Below are 15,132 nucleotides of genomic sequence, written 5' to 3' on the forward strand. Positions count from 1 at the left end.
ATGCTCCTTGTTGTGTATGCCTGTAAGTCAGTTTTACAGTGACTCTGCAACATTGCAAAGGTTATTGAAAGATAAAGAGAAGCAAATACAGTTAAAGGAGACACACAAGCTAGGAGTGTGTTTGGCAAGGTGTAGTTATGGGTATGTGTGGCATGATGAGGGTATTATTTATTTATTTATTTATTTATTTACGATATTTATACCCCGCTCTTCAGCCCTAAAGGTTCTCAGAGCGGCTTACAGATAGTTAACATAGAGGTATTCCCTCCCCTCAAATAAGAATGCAGTTTTCCCTGGGTCCCCAAGTTTCTAACATTGCAATAATTTAAAAACATCTCTGGAGTCTTTTGAAATATCAGTTTAAGCATCCAAAGAAAAGGGGGCAGGCAAAACAACCAAGAGAATGCAGGAAAAAGCAAATAGAAGTGGTCCAGGTGGAACGAATTAGTACAGGGTGCCTGCGTTATATGTGGGTGCATTTTATGTGGCTTCCAGCGTACGCTGGAAGCCATGACAGAAGGGAGGGAAGTGCCCAACATAAAGAAACAATAGTGCACACTCCCATGGCGTGCGCCCAGCACACTGCCACCACAGCACCACGGGCATGAGTCCCATTCATTTGAATGGGGCTTGAGCATCCACATTTTTTTCCCTTACGCGGGGGGGGGGGGGGGCCAGAGCGGATCCCCTGCTTAAGGGAAGGGCGGACTGTAATAGCAAGTAGAAATAGCAAGTACATTTCTATACCGCTTATAAGTGCACCTAAGCACCCCTTAAGCAGTTTACAATGTGTAAGGCAGTTGCCCCCAACAAGCTGGGTACTCATTTTACCGACCTACAGAAGGATGCAAGGCTGAGTCGCCCTGAGCCCCTGGCTGGTATTGAACTCATAACCTTGTGTTTTGTGAGTGAGAGGCTGCAGTACATTTAACCACTGTGCAACCAGGGTGCCACCAGAGTTTCTCTCTCTCTACAATGCTAGAAATTTGAGGAATGCAAGAAAACTGAGCAGTATTCTTATTTGGGGAGCAACGTCTTCATTTTGTCCACCATAGCTATACACCTGCCATGGGAAGATCCAATGAACTTGTGTGGTGACTGTTCCATTGTACATATATAGTTGTTAACAAGTCGACGTCAATTTGTGGCACCACTATGAATGAGAGACGTTATACGATTATCAACTGCCCTAGTTTTGTACGATCATCAACTGTACGATCATCATCTGCCTTAGAAGGTATGGAAAGTCTTGAACTATAGTGGGCCCTTGGTATCTGCTGGGATTTGGATCCAAGACACCCCCCCCCCATGGATACCAAAATTCATGGATGCTCATTTCCCATTAAAAACAATTTTTGAGTGAAATGGTGTCCCTTGTGAGAGACAGCATGGTGTAGTGGTCTGATGTTGGACTATGATTCTGGAGACCAAGGTTTAATTCACACTCAGCCATGAAACCTACTGGGTGACCTTGGCCAAGTCACATGCTCTCAGCCTCAGGGGAAGGCAATAGCCAACCTCCTCTGAACAAATCCTGCCAAGAAAACTCCATGTCAAAAATGTGTCGAAGGCACACAACACGCACACAAGCAGTGAGGGCAGGTGACTTCCATATCAATAGGCTTGTAAATCCACTCTGGTTTTTCTTTTTAAATATTACATCTACAGTGGGTCCTTGTTATTCGATGAGGTTTGGTGCCAGGATCCTCCATGGATGACAAAATCTGTGAATACTCAAGTCTCATTAAATATAATAGCATAGCAAAATGGTGTCCCTTATATAAAATGTAAAATCAATTCCATAAATCCCATTTGGAATTTATACTTTTTTTGAATATTTTCAAGCTGTGGATACTTGAATCCATGGATAAAAAATTCCTTGGATAAGAAGGGCAGACTGTACTATCCCTGCCCCTAAAATAGTTTCAGTTTTTTGGATAGCTCCCTTCAAGTTCAGGTGAAGCATGGCATGGATTCACTGCCTCACTGAGATGGGAACCACCACCTGGCATTGTCTGGTACTGAAACTTCACAATGTTGTTTTCGACTGTAGCTCACTGAATCCCCAAGCCTCCATAGCTACTGAGGATTCTGGAAGTTGCTGTCCAAAAAAGTAACTTTCTTAATATCTGATTGATAGAAATATCTCTGTACATGTTGTAACAAACATATTGGTGTCTTGAATCCAACCATTTCCCAATCAATACGTGTCTGGTTCTCTTCTACCAAGTTGTACCTTCCAGGTATCATGGACTATAACTCCCATCATCCCCAGATAGTGTGGACAATGAAGGAAAACAAGTGTGGGGAAGAATGGATCAAAATGCAGGTTCAAATGGTCTCGTTTTAATGTGTTAATTTTTTAAATGCCTCTTAAAATGTTAAAATGCTTGTTTACACTGTTTTGAATTGTTCAAGTTTATTTTACTTGTATATTGCCTTGACGTAGTTACATAGAAGGAGTTATAAATGTGTTGATAAAACTAATTTTAGTGCCCTATAGAGATGGACAAAATAGTCCATTCTGGTACAAAATAATGGGCTGTGTGTTTCCTTGTGTGTTACTAAATTTCCATGTTTTGCCAGTGCTTTCCAGTTTGGGTCTGGATCCCACACAAAATCTGGTCAATGCGAACAGAAGTTACAATTACTCATTAACTGGGGACTTTTTCCTATAGCAGGCATTGAAAAGGGGCAGAGTGGAAACAGGATTGAACTGAGAAACCCCTAAGCAAATTAAAACTGCATTTATCTGACCTTTATACAAAAGCCTTGGATCTCTGTATACCTACAGCCTTATCTGAGCAGAATCAAAGCAGAGCTTTTGCAGAGTTAGGAAATGTTTGATTGTGAAAGGAATGCCCTTCCCTGACCCACCAGTAACTTATTAACTGGGCAGTTTAATAGTCTTATTATCTAGAAAAACAGTCCTGAAGTGGGAAAGCTGCAACCTCAATGACCATGCGCAGGCATTAAAGCATCATGCAACTACAACTATCCAGTTCAAGAAAATAACCAGGGCTGTTTGCAATTTCATACAAAACACAATGCGCAATTTTTAAATGCCTTGATTGAACACACGCAACTATCACAAAAGTGTGCCAGCTTTTGAGTTCTCTAGAATTCCAGTCTTCATCAGATCTACTGAAGTCAAAATTAGGATGCTTGGAAGAAACCAACTCCAAAGATGGCACATTTTGGCCCGATTCCAGTTGTGCAGGGCTGAGAATGTGCATGTGAGCCTCCAGATGTTGTTGGACTGCAACTCTCAATCCTCCTAGGCAGCACTGCATAATGAGGAATGCTGGGAGTTGAAGCCCCACAAGATCTGAAGGGAAAATCCATCAGTGATACTTTTACTGGCCAACTGAAATGCACAATATACTGGCATCTGTTTCCCCCCTCCTGTTCAGTTTGTAACATCTTGCCTGATGAAGAAGCCCATGGAGCTTCAAAATCTTGCAACAAATATATTGTGCATTTCAGTTGGCCAATAAAGATATCACTGATGGATTTTTGTTTGTATTTGTTAAATGGCCAACACAGCTAGCCCTGCAAGATCTGAAGGAGTGATCGATTCTCACTCTTGCTGTTATTTAGCCATGAATAAAATAGGTCCAAAGCTAGCTGCTGCAGCCACTCCCACCTTGTGTATTATTAATAACCCATGAATAACTTTTGCCAACGATGACGCTCTGATGTCGCTTGGCTACAAGAGTCCTGGTTTTCATCTATGAAATATCGGTGGGCATGTTGTTAGTCCCAAATAGAGTAAAGCCATTAAATTCCTTGGATTTACCTATGTCTTCTTGACTCACCATTCAGCAATTGATTCAAGGCTGGCCATATTTCCTTCAGACAAAAACGGGATGCTGGGATGGCAAAAACGAGATGGAATTATGTCATATTCCGTATTCATAAAAAAGGAAGACGATAACAAAAGTTTTATTTCATGAACATATTGAGCTAACCATTTTTCTTCAGTGACAGAACCCATACAAAACTTTTGGTAGCTGTATTTCATTCACCATGATCGTCCCATAAATATTTCTCCAATGAAGTAATGCAGAAAATTTCGGTCTTTCAACACCTGATCATAAAACCTTTCACACTCCATGACACAATTTTGTTTTTGTAGTTACAATCACTTTACTCTTTCTGGACTCTCAATTATCTACAAGATTTTCAATGTTACTTCAGTAGATGAAATAATCTTTTCCAACAAAACTAATGTATGTTTCTAAAGTCGACCCTTGATCTCTGGCAAATGACCACCACAATTTCAAACAGGGATCTTCAAACCCTTTTTACAACGTAACAGCAAATTTTCTTTGAAAACAAGACAAAATTGACATTTATATTAAAACGATGGGACAGTCTGGAAATAGGGGGGGGGGGGGGGAAACAGAGCTGTCCCATTCGAAATGGGATATATGGACAGGCTATTCAATGGGTCTCTGGAATTTAGCATCAACTGGAACAACAAAAACATACAAGCTGTCTGTGCTGAATCTAACCATTTTTCTCTGTCGCAGTTCTTTCTTCCCCTTCCACTTTTTCTTTCCCTCCAACATGGCTTTAAAATAATGAACCCAAAATGTCTTGGGCCAATCTTAACAAGAAACATCTGTTGGAAGAGAGATGTTTATTGTACTGAGTCTGAAGATACTTGTCAACTTCTCCAAATCCCTGGTAATATTTACGACGTGCTTTGTATGAGTTTGGACAGTATATTTCCTTGAGACAAAAATGCAATATTGGGATAGCAAAAATGGGATGGAACCTTCTTCTTCCTCTTATTGTTGTTGTTGTTGTTGTTGTTTATGTATATGGTGCCATCCATGTTCATGGCACTTTACATACAGTTACAGAATAAAACATTTATAAATATTCCATAACATAAAATACTCAGACAATATTAAAATACAGTTTTTAAAAAAAACCACAGAGAGACATGGCACAAAATAAAACAAAATTGTACAGTACAGATGAACGGATATGCTAAAGATATAAAACATTAACCCACACAAGACATGTCAGCTTGGAACTCCCATCATCCCCAGCAATCATGCTGTCTGAGCATGGTGGGAGTTGTAATTCTGATACCTCTAGAAAATGCCCAGTTGAGAAAGACCTGGTGTTTAGAGCTATTGTTGTTTTAAAGTGATCCACTGTCTAAATCAAAAGTGTCCAGTTGTTGGTGTTAAAGGGGTACACTGACCAACAAGAGAAAGGGAAAGCTCTTTGCAGGTATTTGGTTCTTAAGTTTTTGTAGCAACTGAAAGCTGTCTAGGGGCCCCAACAGACAGGCCAAAATAAATCTGCTTCTGGTCACTTTGGAGGTATGCTGTTTAAATGATGCATGCATCCTAAGAGGCCAGGAGCCACACCAAAGCCATGCTCTAGTCTAGACCTAAGGACTGGAGTGCAGCTTTGGTGCAGCTTCTGGCCTCTTAAGATGCATGTGTCATTTAAACAGCATACCTCCAAAGTGACCCGAAGCAGATTTATTGTGGCCTGTCTGTTCGGGACCTATATCTTATTATGTTTTAGAACTGTTTTAATATGTGTTTTTTTAAACAGAAGTACAGTCAGCTCTTCGTATCTGCAGAGATTTCATTCACCTGTGAATAGTAAATTCTGTGGGATCTCAAGTCCTCCTCAATGGTGGTGAGACCTGCATGTGACTGCAATGACATGGCTGCGTGCTCCAATCCATGGCTGGTGAGCCCATGGAAGGGAAGATTTGATTGTACAGTTGGCCCTTCACATTTGTGGCTTTGACTTTTGCAGGTTTGATTATTCACAGATTTGATCAATATGTTCACTCTAGGAATCTCTAGGTCCATCAGCACAACTGTATGGTCAACCTCCGGCCAGACGTTGACCATAGAGCCATGCTAGAAGACCTAGACATTCCTAGAGAGAACACTTCTCTGGGCATTTGTAGGTCCTCCAACATGATTCTGTGGTCAACATCTGACAGAATTTGACCATAGAGTTCTTCTGGAGGACCTAGACATTCCTAGAGAGGTGTTCTGTCATGTAAAAAAAAAGTGTGTGGTTTTTTTTATTTGCAGTTTTTCCACTTCCATAGAGGACTTGCAGCCCTAACCCCAGTAAATGTTGAAGCCCACTGTATTGTTTAATTGGTGTTTTTTTAAAGATTTGTATGAAATTAATTAAATAATTGATTAAAATAATTTTTTGTTGTACTTTATTAGCCAGAATACTCTATCATGGTCTACGTTATGTAACTTTATTTATTTTTACTTAGATACATACCAGAGGCACTAAGAAACCCTGTTAATGACTTGTAAAACTGGGTAAGAGAAACCTTGCAAGAGTGTCCTGATATGCACTGGGTTTAACTAACGCACATTGGCCTTCCCTAACCAGTGTCCTGATGTACAACTGGACCAATGTGTATCAAAATCAATGTGCATCGACCTTTTCCCTGGCTCTATGGTGACAGCTCATTGATGGATATAGAACTTATGTAACTGCCCAATTCCAATTCCCACCGATATAAGTTCACTTTATTGTTGTTGTGTGCCTTCAAGGACTTTATCACGCCAGCCTGCTGTCTTGCCACAATCCTGCTACTGTCAGCACTTCTGTATCCACAGATTCTTTATCTATGAATTCAAGTATCCACACTTGAAAATATTCCAGAAATACACACACACCTTGATTTTGCCATTTTATAGAAGGGACACCATTTTACTATCCATTGTATTCAATGAGTCTTGAATATTCACAGATTTTGGTAGCCATGGAACCACCAAACCCCAGAGGATAGCAAGGGCCCACTGTAGTTTAAGAATGGAAGCATACCAGTTTGGCATTATTTCTAATCACACTTTTCCCCACGATAGCATGTTGGTAATCCATGGTTGCATGATCTGTTTGTTGCACTGTAAAATGCCATGTTTGGGAAGAAGGGGAGAAAGAAGCGATTGCGGATGCCAACCATCTCACAGAGCTGGTTTCTGTATGAATGTGCTGCTCCCCATCCCTCCGGAGGTTCGGGGCTCCTGTGTGCACATTCTTACAACAGCGTCATGCTTTGTGGGGGGAGGAATAAGCAATCACAGCTGCCAACTGCCTCTGAAAGCCGGCTGCTGTGTGATTGTGGACCCAGCAGCCAGTTTTCAGAAGGTGTTGGCAGCTACAATTGCTGCAAGGGGGAGAGGAGGAGAATCAAGCCTACTCACACCAGATGACAGCCTGAGAAGCGGAACTGCAGCAGAAAAGACCTATTACACAAAGGCAGTAAAGGAGGAACAGCGAGATTGAGAGCCTATTGATGGGTTTTGTCATCAGTGAAAAAGTGCACCCCAGTAACAAATGAAATGCCAGGCAGAAGCAGTAAGGTCATGACATTGTGTGATAAGTACCAGCCAAAGACTCTTTTATCCCATTACAATTCCACTTTATAACTCCATGTGTAATGTTCCAAGTTGTTTCCAGCTTATGGCAGTCCTATGGCAACCCTATTATTATTATTATTATTATTATTATTATTATTATTATTATTATTATTATTGCGCTGTAGATTTACATGCATACAGACCTTCCCCTTGTATAAATCAAAATCAGCATTGACAAAAGAGGGGGGGGGCCTAAATTTAATATACAAATGGTATCTAACATCTGTGAAACTGCCCCGGATGATGAAAAACGTCCCTCCAAAACGTTGGAGAGGCTGTGACACCTTGGGCTCCTTTGAGAACATGCGGTTGGCCTGTCCCAAGGCTAAAGATTTTTGGAATACAATACTGATGTAAATCTCTCTTATTGTGAAACAAACTGTAACCTTCTGTCCAGGCCTTCTCTTACTGTCAATTTATTGTAAAGCAAATGCTCATCTGAAACATCATAAGCTTACCACATTTCTCCTCTCAGCAGCCAGGAATATAATTATGAGAAGCCGGAAAACAGGAAATGTACTAATAAGCAACTGGTGGAAAAGAATCTGGGACACTTGGTTACTGGAAAAGCTTTCTTATACTTTTCAACTCTATAATGGACAAAAGAAACCGGACACCTTTTTTGATGATTGTTCAGTGTTTATTGATTGTATGAACACCAACTCCTTTGCTATCAGACCTCCTACTCATCAAGCTAGTCTTTGGGAAGATACTTTGATCCCAACTTCATCAACTAGTGAATCTGAGTGATGTCTTTAGGACTTTATTGCTGCTGTTACTCCACAAAAGATAGCCATCATGCAAGTTTACACATAGACCTCCAAGGCTATTTGGTATTTATGTATTAATTGTCTGTTTTGTATTGTTGTTATAAAACAAATAAAAATACTTAATTATATATATATATGAAAAAGAAATTACCCAAAAGTTAACTTCTGTGGCCCTTCCTGCTACCAAAAAAGCGGTCTCCTCCTGAGTGTAATATGGCACTCCCAATTTATTATTATTATTATTATTAATATAGCGCTGACCCACCCTTGTTTTAACAAGAAAGAGTGTGTGAAAGAGAACAAATTGAAATGTTGGAAGAGGAAGGAAAATATAGAAAAACTGCAGGAGAGATCAAAAGAAGAAACAAAGGAATCTGAAAAATACAGTCATTAAACTTCATACAGGAAAGATTCCCCCTACAAAAAAATAAAATAAAAAATGAACCGAACAGAGAAACTCAAGAGACAAAAGACGCTGCCGTCGCATTTCCTGTTTTCCTTTTATGTGTATTGCTATCCAAAAAACGATTGCAATTATGTGTGTTGCAGAAGGAACGGATGCTGCCCATGCTGGCAAGAACCGCTCCTCGGCTTTCCATATCCTTTTTATGTTATGAAATTAACTCTTCATTATGGAGTTGTAGTTTGTGGGTGTTATGTGGGGGTACTGTATTTTTAAAAAAATATTTAATCTTTAATCGAAATTATATTGTAAATATGTTTTAAGTGTTTACAGTTGTGTTTAGCCATGTTTTTAATAATATGAGGCTATTTACCGCAATTCTCTTTTGACTTTTGCAATTGATGTTTTAGCTGTTATTGGATTTTTAAACTGGTGTAAGCTGCTTTGGATCCCGTTATGGGAGAAAGATAAAATATTAGTGGAATCAATCAATCAATCAATCAATCAATATCCCCCTTCCAGTGGGCATTTAATTGTCTAAGGTTGCAGATATAATGTAGTTTGACACTGCTTTAATTGCCATGGCTCCATCCTATGGAAGCCTGGGATTTGTAGTTTGTTTTGGCTCCAGAGCTCTCTGACAGAAAAGGCTACATGTCTCACAAAACTACAAATCCTTGAATTCCATAGCACTGAGCCATAGCAGTTAAAGCAGTGTTAAACTGCATTATTTCCACAGTGCAGATGCAGCTTGAACCAGCTTTTATTTTATTTTAGCATGAATCTTCATCAATATAAACCCACTTCTTCAGATGGGGTACCAAATGATGTTAAATTTGTTATGTTATGTTGTTGTTGTTGATGATGATGTTGCTGTTTGACATGAAGTCATTTCCAACTTAAGCAACCCTAACGTGAACCTATCATGGATTTTTCTTGGCAAGCTTCTTCAAAGAGGGTTTGCCGCTACCATCCTCTGAGGCTGAGAGAGTGTGACTTCCCCAAGTTCACCCAGTGAGCTTCCACGGCCAAGACGGGGTTCAAACCATGGTTTCCATAGTGATGGTCCAACATTCAAACCACTATACGACACTGATTCCCATCCTCAGGTATAAAGCATATTTATACAGTTGTGGGAGTCAGTGGGACAGAATGTAATAGGATCCAGAAAGATGCCAAACATGTCTTTTGCCCTAAATTTCCAAAGGGCTAGATGAGGTGATACCAGACTTTCAGAACTTTACAGTGATCAGTTTGTGTTGATGTGCGAAAGCAGCCAATCTGCTTACCAAAAGTCAGTCTCCCAGGATTCAAAACTGTCTCTGAGGATATTCTTTTTGTTTGAGGTGCAGTTAAGTATACTTAACTAGTAGCGGAGGCCGGATTCCAACCATCCCAAATACACCTCGGTAAAATCTTTATTAGGACAGTCAGAAGGTACCCCCCAAAATCTGGGTGTAACGAAGTAGCAAAAGATAGGAAGATGTAATCCAGAAGCGTTGGATGGAACAAATTGCTCAATAAGCAGGACTTTGTGGTCCAGCCTTTGCTCTTTGTTCTAAATGCTCCCAAGACACCTCTTTAGCCCCATCAAGCTACCAGCAAAAGATGCCAGAAAAGAAGAAGCAAAATGAGCTGGATGCTTACTCCATTTTTTCACAGAGTTTGTATATGGCCCAAGTCCATGGGTGTAGTTCTAGGAAGAGGGCAGAATGAGAGCATTGTTGTTGTTAATATTAGCTGCCCTCAAATTGACTTCGACTCGTGGTGACCCTGTGGATAAGACATCACCAAGTTCCCCTGTCCTCCACCGCTCTGCTTAGGTCTTGCAGATTCAGGCCCATGACTGCCATTATTGAGACTATCCATCTGGTTTGTGGTCTTCCCCCTTTCTACAGCCCTCTATGTTTCCTAGCATTATTGTTTTTTCTAATCAGTCCTGCCTTCTCATGATGTGGCCAAAGTGCGACAGCCTCAATTTAGCCATCTTGGTTTGCAGAGAGAGTTCAGGCTTGATCTGTTCTAGGACCCATTTCTTTGTCTTTTTGGCTGTCTGCATGATTCACAGTTCTCTTCTCCAGCACCGCTCATCTCCAATGAGTTGATTTTCTTCTTATTCACTTGTTTCACTGTCCAGCTCTCCTATCCATCCATGGTGATGGAGAATAACTTCTTCAACAGTTAGAATAAAGCTAAAGAAGAACACTAAACCAACCATCATGCCAAATACCACTAGAAGAACAGCCCGGCAGAAATTAAAGATAATATTAAAAACAGATTTGCACTATTACAGTGGGCCCTTGGTATCAGCTGGGGTTTGGTTCCAGGGCTTTCTGTGGATGCCAAAATCCATGGATGCTCAAGTCCCATTAAATACAATGGCATAGCAAACTGGTATTCCTTATATAAAATGGCAAAACCAAGAATTTATTTTGTTTTTGTTTTTATTTATTTGGAATATTTTCAAGCCATGGATAGTTGAATCTGTGGCTATGGAGAACCATCTGTAAGCCTAACTGACACTATGGTGGCTCTGAATGGGAATTCTTCAGTCAATGAATCCAATACTTGTTCCAGCCACAATATTCTACTTTTCGATTGTCCATTCTAAGTAGACCCTGCAGAACAACAGAGGGATGAAGGAGAAAAAGTTCTGAAGTCCTCCCTTCTGTCCTGGAGCTTGCACTTGGCAACCAGATGTGTATGTTATGTAGCAAATCTTTTCCTAAATATCTGACATATGCACAGCCTGTTTCCAAATGTAATCTCAGTTCTCTCATCCTTTGGCTCCTTTTGCTATGAGAGGTTGGGAAGGAATGGTGCAGAAAGGAAGTCACTGTGACTCACCCTGGGAATTTTTCTTGCCAGATTCTTTTCCTGTTTGCAGCTGAGATTTGAATTGCATATTTTGTATTATTTGCACAAACTAAACCCCTGGCCTGAATAGCAGAGGACCAACGTGCGTTATTTCTGAAGAGGCTGATGCATTGTCCTATGCAGACATTCTCTAAAGGCCTATTGGCACTACAGAATTACTGCACTAGGATTCCACTTTGACTGCCATGCTTTCATCCTATGGAATCTTGGTCTATATAGGAGAAATTGCTAAATGCCCCAGAGGACAGGATCAGAATTCAAATTAACAGATTAGAAAGCTGGACCAAAACTAACAAAATGAATTTCAACAGGGAGAAATGTATGGTCCTACACTTAGACAGGAAAAAATGAAACTGATCTAGGATCGGGGATACCTGGCTTGAGGGCAGTACATGCAAAAGGGATCTAGGAGTTTTAGCGGAGCATAGAGTCAACACTGTGATACAGCAGCTAAAAAAACCAATGTGATTCTTGAGAGATTGTCGCAGACTTTTTTCTCCTGAGCTGGGCATAGGTTGGATATAGGCATAAACTTTGTAAAAAAGGATATTATCACACAGCTCAGTGCCCAGGTCGGAGGCATCTCGTACCCAATTCGGACTTCTCTTGGACTTTGTATAGAACAGGAAAGTCCCGTAATTTGCGAAGAATGGATTGGTATGCAGTGCCTCCGAGCTGGGCACAGACCTATGTGATAACATCCATTTTTAAGTGGTTTACACCCATACGCAACCCATGCCCAGTTCAGGAGACAAAAGTGTGTGAGAATCTCCTAGTGGCTGCATTAATAGTAGTGTCTAGATCAAGGGAAGTAATAGTGCCACTCTATTCTGCTTTGGCCAGACTTCACCTTGAATACTGTGTCCAGTTCTGGGCACCACAATTCAAAAAGGATGTGGAGAAACTGGTGCATGTCTAGAAGAGGATGACCAAAACGGTGAAAGATCTGGAAACCATACCCTATGAGGAGTGACTTAAGGGAACTGGGTATATTTAGCCTGGAGAAGAGAGGGTTAAGAGATGCAATGCTCTTCGCTAAACTTCAAATCTTAAGATTACATAGGACAGAACTGTGGCAGTTAAAGTAGAATCATAATGCTATTGTTATGTATTTGTGGAAGGACATGTAGGGCATGTAGCCACTTCTCTTTGGTTTGTCCATGTCTTACTTGAAAAGGTGCCAAAAAGTACATACTGTACCTGAAATCCAGTCTGATCAATGCAAATTACTTGAACTAGAGCTCTAAAAACCAAAGGCAGGATCATCTACAGTATTTTCAACTACTAGATATGGTTTGAGAGCTGAACAGTGAAGGAAGCTGATGGGAAGAACATCAACTCATTTGAAATGTGGTGCTGGAAGAGAGTTCTCCAGATATTGTGGGCCACGAAAAAGATAAATGGATGTCTTGGAATAGAGAGTAATGCTGGACAAAGTGGAAGTTGGTAGGAAAAGACAGAGATTTCATTACAGATGGAAGACTCAGTCGAGGAAACCAGAATCCTCAGTTTGCAGAAACTAAATAGGGCTGTTGATGACCAGGACTTTTAGAGGTCTCTCATTCACAGGGTTGATTATTATTATTATTATTATTATTATTATTATTATTATTATTATTAGGTTTCCCATTATACATAGGATTTATGTATAAAGTTCTGCACATACAATAAAAAGTGCTGTACATACAATAAAATAAAGACCTGCCGGTGGCATACAGTCTACAAAAAACAAAAGAGATTAATGCATATATTAAATTGGAAGCAATAAAATAAACAACACAAGTTAAAGGTCACAGGGTCAAAGAAGTTGACTTGACAGCAAATAACAACAATTCATGTGCTATTGTACAATATACAGTTATGGCACTATAATTCCACTTTAACTGCCATAAGTGCATCCTATGGAATTCTGGGGCTTGTAGTCTGAAGACGCATAGGATTCACCCACCATGACAGTACAAGTAGAATCAGAACCCTATCATTGTGTAGTGCGAAAGGACTTTATTGTTGCTGTTGTTGTTGTGTGTCTTCAAATCATTTTGACCTATAGTTACCCTAAGGTGAACCTATCATGGGGGTTTCTTGGCGAGATTTATTCAGAGGAGGTTTGCCATTGCCTTTTCCTGAGGCTGAGAGTGTGTGATTTGCCCAAGGTAACCCAGTGCGTTCCATGACTAAACTGGGAATTGAACCCTGGTTTCCAGAGTCTTAGTCCAACACTCAAACCAGTACACCATTCTACCGGTAGCACTCTGTGAAGAGACTACTGTGGGCAATAAACTAATTTTCAAAGAAGTAGCCACCTTAGTCCCTTGCACTATAAAAAGGATATGGGGCAGGAATATAGCAGCACCTATAAGATTAACTGGTTTTTATTTTTGCATGTTCTTTTCATGGATATAAACCCACTTCCTCAGATGCTTACAGAGTGATAATAAATGCTTGGGTATAAAGCGTATATACATCGCAGTGGGAGTGGCATGGAGTATTATAGGATCCAGACAGCTGAAATGAATTATAGTTATAAATTCCAATCCATTAACAGAGGTATCAATAAAGACAATGGCTTCATAGCACACTACATGTATTAATACAAGAGTCTTCCCTACTGTAACAAAAGGAATCTTCTCAGACAGATTTCTGTACTCTGGGAAACCAACTTTTGGTAAACAGATTTATTGCTTTCACATACCAACACTAATTCAACACTATAAAGATCTGAAAGACCAGTATCACCTTACACCGCCCTTTGAAAATTTAGGGCAAGGTACATGTTTTGCACCCTTCTGGACCCTATTACATTCCATTCCACTACCCCACTTTTGCCCAGGCCAAAAACTGATGGATTGGTCAAATGGCTTGGAGACTTGCTGTGACCTCAGTGGGAGCAACAGAGTTGCACAAGCATCAGCAGGAAGTATATAGGATACCACAGTTGGGCAGTAAAAATGAAATGCACAGCTATAAGATGGGTCACACCTGGCTTGACTTGGCTGCCCAGCTTCACACTGGAGTGCGCCTGATTTTCCTGGAAGATTCAGAGCAAATGGTGTGGGGTTTTTTTAAATTGAGTTAATGGGACCAGCTTCCAAATCCTTGCATTTTTCGAGAGAAAAGAGCTCTAGTCAGATGACATTCTAAGAAAGGGGCCTTGACGTGCCTTTTATAAAATATGACAGGGAACGATTAGCATATCAAAACATCTCCACAAGAAAAGCACAGCTGCTGAAATGAAGTTTCTCTGACAAGCCTCTCCTCAATGACTGGCTCTGGGTCCACTGGGGGACCATTGCAATCAACGCAACAGAAAGCCAGTCACAAGTATCACTGAAGTCCATTGTGATCCAAGATGATTTCTGTGTCCCTTGGCTCTCATACAGCTGCTTTTGCAAAGAAATCTATTAAATACCCTACCCCACGCCATCCCCGTGTCCCTTTGAAAAACCCTATATGCTCTTGTCTGGAACACGGAGGAGAAAGCAGGTCGAAGAGCTGTTGTCAGACATGCCAAGATACAGCTCTTGTTGTTGTGCAGCAGGTATCGGAAGGACCAAGAAGGAGATCTGAAAGGCCAGAAAGAAAACATGCATCCCATCAGGTGGGGATCAAGAAAAGAAGTAAAACCATGGTTCATTCTGTGGAACAACTT

This window comes from Sceloporus undulatus, chromosome 3, assembly GCF_019175285.1.
Source record: "Sceloporus undulatus isolate JIND9_A2432 ecotype Alabama chromosome 3, SceUnd_v1.1, whole genome shotgun sequence".
Classification (NCBI taxonomy): Eukaryota; Metazoa; Chordata; class Lepidosauria; order Squamata; family Phrynosomatidae; genus Sceloporus; species Sceloporus undulatus.